This window comes from Zingiber officinale, chromosome 1A (assembly GCF_018446385.1).
Source record: "Zingiber officinale cultivar Zhangliang chromosome 1A, Zo_v1.1, whole genome shotgun sequence".
NCBI classification, from domain to species: domain Eukaryota; kingdom Viridiplantae; phylum Streptophyta; class Magnoliopsida; order Zingiberales; family Zingiberaceae; genus Zingiber; species Zingiber officinale.
In genome coordinates, this window is record NC_055987.1 from 128,576,770 (window position 1) to 128,585,424 (window position 8,655).

The window sequence follows — 8,655 nt, forward strand, 5'->3', positions numbered from 1 at the left end:
GCAAACTCTCCACTTGTTGCCTGGCTTGGAGACTAGTACCACGTTCGCCAGCCAGCTCGGGAACTGGACCTCGCGTATGTGGCCGGCCTCCAGGAGCTTCTCAACCTCCACTCGGATGATGGCATTTTGTTCGGCGCTGAAGTCTCTCTTTCTTTGCTTCACCGGCCGAGCGTCCGGTCGGACGTGGAGCTCGTGCTGCGCTATACTTGGCGAAATTCCGGGCAGCTCATGCGTCGACCAAATGAAGACATCGCAGTTTTTCTGGAGACATTTGATCACTTCCTTTTTCTGGCTTGCCTCCAGATCGGCCGCAATGAATGTGGTGGCCTCCGATCGGGTCGGGTGAATCTGCACTTCCTCTTTTTCTTCATAAACCAAAGAGGGTGGTTTTTCGGTTATGGCGTTCACCTCGATCCGTGGCGTCTTCCGAGCGGAGTTAGCTTCAGCTCGGACCATCTCGACGTAGCATCGCCGAGCCGCCAGCTGGTCTCCTCGTACTTCCCCCACTTTATCCTCCACCGGGAACTTGATTTTCTGGTGGAAGGTGGAAACGGCCGCTCGGAACTCGCTAAGCGCCGGTCGTCCCAAGATGACATTGTATGCAGAGGGAGAGTCGACCACGACGAAGTTGGCAGTCCGCATCCTTCTGAACGGCTCCTCTCCCAGCGAAATAGCCAGTCGGACTTGTCCGACCGGCAGAACTTCATTGCCCGTAAACCCATAAAGGGGGGTTGTCATGGGCAGCAGCTCGGCTCGATCAATTTGCAGTTGGTCGAAGGCCTTTTTAAATATAATATTGACCGAGCTTCCTGTATCGATGAAAACGCGGTGAATAGTATAGTTAGCTATTACCGCTTTGATGAGGAGAGCGTCGTCATGTGGCACTTCGACTCCCTCCAAGTCCCTGGGCCTGAAACTGATTTCGGGCCCGCTCGCCTGCTCTTGGCTGCAGCCGACCGCATGGATCTGGAGCTGCCTGACACTTGCCTTCCGTGCTCTGTTGGAGTCGCCTCCGGTCGGCCCGCCAACGATGATGTTGATTTCGCCTCGGGAAGTGTTACTTCTATTTTCTTCTTCCCGAGCGGACGACCTAGGCCGCTCCCTAGACACCCGAGGATTGTCCTCGTGCCTTTGAGGGTAATGCCGTTTGGGAGACTGATGCTGTCGCCTGTCGGGTATCCGCCGATCGGCCTCATGATGTCGTTGTCGCCTGTCGGATGATGGTGATCGACGCCGGTTACTCCGAGGAGCGGGGTGGGCGATCAGGAGAAGACTTCGGCAATCCCGCGTGTTATGCGTGTCGGTCCGGTGGAAGGAGCAAAACATAGGGGTCCATACCTTCTTCTTTGGTTTGGGTCGCTCGGCAGATACCTCTTGGACTGCTTGGGACCTTGCGTGGTGAGGGCGGACTGCTTCAACCCTCGGTCCTCTAGGCGGCTCTTGGCGATTGACAGGCTTCCGCTCGGCAGGGGCTAGCCGCTCAGTTGGAACTTCTTTTCTCCGGGCCGCCTGGGCTTCCTTCACATTAATGTACTCGTTGGCCCGGTGTAGCATATGATCATAATCTCGAGGCGGTTTCCGAATGAGTGACCGGAAGAAATCACCCTCCACGAGGCCTTGCGTGAACGCATTCATCATCGTTTCTGAGGTGGCCGTTGGAATATCCATGGTCACTCGGTTGAATCGTTGGATGTATGCTCAGAGCGACTCCCTGGGCTCTTGCTTGATGGCGAATAAACTGACACTAGTCTTCTGGTAACGCCGACTGCTTGCAAAATGGTGGAGGAAGGTCGTGCGGAACTCCTTGAAACTTGTAATGGATCCGTCCGGCGGCCTCCGAAACCACCATTGCGCCGATCCCGAGAGAGTGGTAAGGAACACCCGACACTTTACTCCATCTGTGTATTGATGTAGGGTAGCCGTGTTGTCGAACTTACCAAGATGGTCGTCCGGATCGGTGGTTCCGTTGTATTCCCCGATCGCCGGGGGCACATAATGTTTTGGTAGAGGGTCCCGCAGGATGGCCTCTGAGAATTGCCGGTTGATCCGCTCGGGGGAGGCGTCCGTTCGGGGGGCCTTACCCTTTCTGTTGTCTCGCATAAGCGCCTCGTCGGATGAAGATCCTCGGTCACGATTAACTGTTGCGGCTTCAGGAGGCGTACGAAATAGGGCCCGATGAAATGGAACCGTGGCCGGTAGTGCTTCCGCTCGGCCTCCCGATACGGACGTCGCTTGTTGCTCCATCCGCTCGGCTTGTGCCTTCTGTTTTTGCTCCACAAGCTTAGCGGCTCTTGCCTCGATCAGAGCGTCGAGCTGCTCCATGGAGAGCATCACCGTGTGCGGTCATCCAACTTCGTCCATTGCTTCCGCTCGGATGCAGGTGCGTTCCCACAGACGGCGCCAAATTGATCCTGTCCGAACGCTGAATCAACGGACGCTGGGCACGTGACTCCCTATGAACTGATGATGATCCCTCTGGCCGGCCGTACGGATCTCCGGCGAACCTGCAAGGAAGTCGGCCCGGGAAGGGGTTCCCGGCGACGACCCTCCGACGCTCAAGTCAGGCAAGAGGAAATGCAGAAGTGGCTTCGAATACGAGAGAATGCGTGATCGCCTACCTTCGTCGAAGTATGAGGGCTCTTATATAGAGTTGTGGGGAGGCTTGTGCACACTTACCGAGATGTACACGTGTCGTTTCCCATACCGTAGTATGGGCTTGTCAGAGGAACATGCCTGACACCATACTGCTACAGTCTGATCACCTCTCCGATGGAACAACAGAACCTTCCGTTGTACGATTCTGCGTATGGTCTGGTCGTCGAACATGCCCGCTGTCAGAAAAAGATGTTCCTCAATGTTCCCTCTGCCTTTGTCTTCTTTTTCCCCGAGCCGAGTATCCATCCGCTCGGCAAGCATCGATCCGACCGGACGTAGGCATCGGTCCGACCGGGTGCTTGGCTCCAACGGTTCCTTTACAGTATCGATGCTTCAAACCTCGGCCGAGCGGGCTACTCGCTCGGCCAGGCGACTCTATTCACCATGAACGTCAGAGACCCGACTCCCCGTCGAGTTGCCTTTGCTTCTGCTTAGACCCCGTTCGGCCAACCGGTCCCCCTTTTCCGATCGGCCATTTGACCTTTGACCTCCACGTGGCGTTGATTTCCCTCAAAGGGGGTCTCCTGTTCTCACCGCCGAATCACCTTTTCCAATAAAAGTTCCTAAATGTAATATTACAACTTTATTACATTTAAAGTTCAACTCATAACCAGCACGGACTAACTTTGACCCACTAATCAAATTCCGATAGACCGCTGGAACATGATGCACCTCATGCAGTGACAAGACTTTTCCAGAGGTAAACCTCAGGTCAACTTGTCCTATCCCAAACACCCTGGCTGCAGAATGGTTCCCCATGATTACGAAAGTGCCTTCAATTACCTGATAAGTAAGGAAGGCAGAGCGATCAGCACAACAGTGCACATTTGCACCTGTATCAACTATCCATTCATTAGGTTGATAGATCAAGTTTAGTTCGGGTTTGAAGGTAACAAACCTATTGCTGGTGTCGTCACTAGCAGTCACGACATTTGCTTGTGCTTTGATGTTGGACGTATTGCTTTGGTTTTTCTCCTTATCTTTTCGCTTAGGGCAGAATTTGGCATAATGCCCAATTTGTCCACATGCCCAGCACGGCTTGGTTACATTTTTCTTTTGAACCTTTGGTTTGGGTTTCATCTTGTTCTTTATTTTCTGATTTTTGAATTTCTTTTTGTCAGATGAGACTACTACATTTGCCTTTGGAATAAAATCCATAGGCATTCTTGTATCATCATTTTTATGTTGCTTCTGATGTTCTTCTTCGATATTTAAGGCAATCATCAAATCTTCTAGAGAGATTTTACCTCTCCGATGTTTAAGAGTCATGCCAAAATCTTCCCAACTCGGAGGTAATTTTTCGATGATTGATAAGACCTGAAATTTTTCGGGTAAGGGCATATCTCCTTCGGCAAGACCATGAATTTGAACTTGGAATTCATGTGTCTGCTCAATTACAGATTTGCCTTCAACCATTTTGAAGTTTAGGAATTTTGCCACAGTGTACTTTTCTAAACCAGAATCTTCGGAGTTGTATTTTTTATCCAAAGATTTCCACAGCTCTTTAGTTGAAGAGGTTGAACAGTACACATCAAATAGTGCGTCTGAGAGGGCAGACAGGATCCTCCCATGGCAGAGATAATCCCTTTGCTTAAACCTCTGTAAGGCAGCACTATAGGCAGGTTCCTCTTCATCAGGTGAAGGAGGATCCGTTGTTGCCAACGTCTGAAGTTTTGCCCGAAAAATTTTTCGGGTCGGGCGCTAGTCTCATCAGACCCCGTTATCCTATCATTCATCATGTCTATTGATGCTACAATAAATTCTCTAAAAATGTTGTGATATGATTACGCTAATACAGTAATCTATAATTGCACCAATAAATGACAAGCATGTAATAAACGGTAATAAGAGTAAGGTTAAGAATTTGTGTATCTCCGGTTGAAGCGTCGGGCTTGCCGACTGTCTTTAGAGAATTTATTGCCGCCCACGGTGCAGAGGCTCTTCGGCAAAATCCTCCCAAGATCCGACAACCGCTCGTACCGTTCGTAGGTGCACTCCAAGACGAACGCCGCACTCGGACTCAACCTCAGATCGCAGAACCAAGCCTCAGAACTTGGAAAGAAGAAGAAGAAAGCAGAGAGCAGAGGAATGCTTTTCTTTTTTCGGAGTGATTTGAGAAGGAGCAGAGGAAGTGTATTTATACACTTGAAGCAGTGTAGAGGAAGCGACGCACGCTTTGCTTCTGCTTCGCGGGTGCGCTGCTTCGCATCCTCACGCGACGCGGACAGAACTGAACAGATGTCGTCGCGCTGCTTCGCTTCCTCGCGCGGACAGAACCAAACCGGACCAACAAAAATAAACCAAGTCACCAAACTGGCAAAAACAGACCAGGCCGCCCGCAAGCGCGAGGCCCATGAGCTGGGGATTTGCACCCCTTGCGCGTGATGATCGCGTGCGTCGTGCCCGGTTTATGGATTTCCGGCTCGAACCCCCCGAAACCACCTGATTTGGGCTCAGCCCGCGCATGCGTGTAAGTCCCCTTAATATTGTTAAGCATGGATGGAAGGACTCCATATATAAGGCCTTCCAACCTTCTTGGCTTAGCAATGTGGGACTAAAAGCATAAGGGATAATATGAATTAAAACTCAACAAAAGGGCAGTCCGATGTACGAAACTCCCGCCATGTGGGGTCCCGGGGAAGGATCTATTGTACGCAGCCTTACCCTGCTTTTTGCAAGAGGCTATTTCCAGGATTCGAACCCGTGACCTTTTGGTCACATGGTAACAACTTTACCATTGCGCCAAGGCTCCCCTTCCTAATCTTGCTTTGACATTGTTAAAATTTTGTCAAATGTTTAGACGGAGACAAGGTATGACTCAAATCAGACAAAGACAAACACTTGTTTGTAGGATACTTAAGAGAAACCTATGGTATATATAGACGTAAGGATTAATGGGAGGAAAGTCATCTGACTTGTATTCTGTTTTGTTCTTTTGACTTCTAAATTGTGCTCATGAAACTAATGGTTTATATTCTTTGCTGTGATAGGAGAATTATATTATTTTCTAGTTCATTTTTCCATCCTTAATTGCATGTTCAATAGTTGATATTCATTTTGGGTTTTAGACATTCTAGTTCATTTTTCCCCCATCTTTATTTTGTTATAATCTACATCTAGTATTGTGTCATTATGCTATGCACGAATTTGATTTTCTTTTTTTGCAGTTAATTCTCTTCTTATTGTTGTCCGAGAATCTAGTTTTTAATACTTTTTTTAGTGTAATGATGTCAAAGGTTCTGCTTGTCTAGATGCTTAAATTCTTGACAACTCTACCAAGTTAGGCCATCTAACTTTTCTGGATAAATTTTGGATAGCATTGAATGTCTTCTCAGTTGACATGGACTTTGAACTACGTTTACATCAGGGTATTATTCTTATTTGTGGATACTTATTGACATTGTAAATTGTTCTTCACTTGCTGGTTCATGAGAGCTTTCCTTTCTCAATTGCCTTATCATGGAAAGGATCTGTTGTTGACTCTCAGCATGGATCAGAAAATCAACAGATTAGAGTTGTGTTTCCAAAAGGGAATTCAATTCCCAGTGTCAAAGTTCTTGCATTTTACAGACATGCTACATTTGGAGTTGATGTCGTATATGCAGATGCAGGTGATTTACAAGTTCCAGAATTGATCAGCAGTTACACGGTATATCATTCACTTTGGAAAAGTATCACATACATTTAGTTCCATTTTTTTTTCAGACTCAGTTCGGTAATTTATTAGAATTTGAGTTTTGAAACATTTACTTCGAAAAAAATAATCGATAATTTTCATTATCATGAACATGTGATGGTGCTTTACAAACTCTGTTAAACTTATGCGAAATCAAGAAGCTTGGTGCTTTTGACATTTCTAAAAAGCTTGCAGATTAAACCATTCCAATCCAGCACTGGTGAGTGCGCTAAGCTGAAAGTAAAAGTTCGTTTAAATCTTCATGGAATTGTTATTGTTGAAGCAGCTATGGTAAGTACTTAAAGTCAGCAATTGTATTGTTGGTTTATTTAGCTAGCCATTGGCATGATCAATCCTGGGTCTGCAGATGTTGGAGGAGGAAGTTGAAGTTCCTGTCATAGCATTGCAGCAACAACCAGGAATCTGTAAGAATGGACACAGATGAAGCAGCAAATGATTCCTCAAATACAGAAACTGATGCCAACATGGAGGATGCAAAAACTTCTGATTGGGTTGATAATGGAGTACCAGAGTCGGTGGAAAAGCCTGTGCAAATGGAAACTGATAATAAGGTTGTTAGTTGCTTTTAAATTTTTTGTGGACTTAGGTTCGACCTGTAGCTTTAGTTCGTGAATGCATGAATGCCTTTTTTCCCTCCATAAAATGTCAAGATTTTTTTCCTGCAAATTGGTTTGATGATGTAGCTCAGGTTTTGAGCTTGATCAGGTAATCAGTAATGTAGCCTTTATTTTTTGGGTCAAATTCTAGTTTGCTTCTGCAAAAGCTAAAGTTACCGTTTGCACAATTAAGATCTAGGATTCTTATTTTATTTGCTTTCCTTGTTCTAATCTGAGACATTATCCTGTCACTCATATATCATTATACCTTTTTTTGGGTTATTGATATCTTTACTAGAATGATGAAAATTCTCTCTTTTTCTTTTTCAATTTCTATTTTTTTATACATTGCAATTTTTGAGTAAATTTATTACGTTCTGCAGGTTGAAGCTGGGAAAAAGAAGGTCAAGAAAATTAATGTTCCTGTTGTGGAGTTGGTTTATGGTGGTATGTCAGCCAAAGAACTACAGAAGGCTGTTGAAAAGGAGTTTGAAATGGCCCTTCAAGACAGAGTGATGGAAGAAACTGAGGACAAGAAAATGCTGTGGAGGCATATGTGTATGATATGCAAAACAAGGTTGATATATTTTTTTTCTTTCTACTGTCCATCATATTTGCATCCTTTTCATTACGACTAACATCACATCTATCTTCAGCTTTACAATAAGTATGAAGCATTTGTCACATCATCAGAGAAAGATGAAATGATTGCAAAGCTACAGGAAGTTGAGGATTGGCTCTATGAAGATGGTGAAGATGAAACTAAGGGTGTTTATGTTGATAAGCTCGAGAAACTTCAGAAGGTAAAACATTTATTTTAATCTTATTGGTGTATTGCCTTATAAAAGGTCTTTTGCTATAATGATGTCTGTCTTGATTCCAGCAAGGCAACCCCATTGAGGAGCGACACAAGGAATGGATAGACAGAGGTCCAGCAACTTAATCAACTTGTTTATTGCATCAATAGTCTCCAAGGAGCAGCCTTGTCAAATGACCCCAAGTTTGACCGCATTGATATAGAAGAGAAACAGAAGGCACATCACTTTATGACAAAGGCCGATTTTGCTGTGGGCATCTAACAACTGTGTTATGAATCTGCATCTCTTGGTTATCCATTCACTTGTCTGGTTGAAACTTAGTTTACCGATAATACCAACAGTGCTCTGTCTGCATAGGAACATCAAAGTTAGTTACTCTTATTCGCTATCTGCTCGTTCATTTTGGTTTTCAGCGAGCGAGTGAAGGTTCTCATCCGAGGGGTCTTAAATGTGTGCCTGAGATTTTGTGTATCTTCTTGATTCCTACGGTGTAATCACGAGAAATTTCTTATCTTCTGATCCAAACTCCCAATTGTGACCATTCATGAGGAAAAAAAAACCAAAAGAGTCGCTTTTAGTTTTTGGAATCATCATATGAGCGTTTGATTTTAGGGAAAACTACTGTTTACCCCGCTCTTTTTTATTAAGAAGTATGTTGCCCCCTATATTTTAAAAATAACATTTAATCCTCCCAAAGTTAAATATGAAATAAAATTGTAAAATATAATTATATCTTTATCATATTTTTGAATAATCTCAAGAGGAAAATCATATTGAATTTCTTAATAATGTACGTCTATTTAATGATTACTACTGATTTACTAATTAAAATTAATAAATTATATGTAATTTACAATAATATATAAAGATTAATACTTAATTATTTAAA

At 44.9% G+C, this 8,655-nt stretch overlaps 1 pseudogene; it reads left to right on the top strand.

The window, feature by feature from the left end:
• The first annotated feature begins 5,113 nt into the window (after positions 1-5,113).
• LOC122032404 lies at positions 5,114-8,283 on the top strand (annotated as a pseudogene).
• The last annotated feature ends 372 nt before the right edge of the window (positions 8,284-8,655 follow it).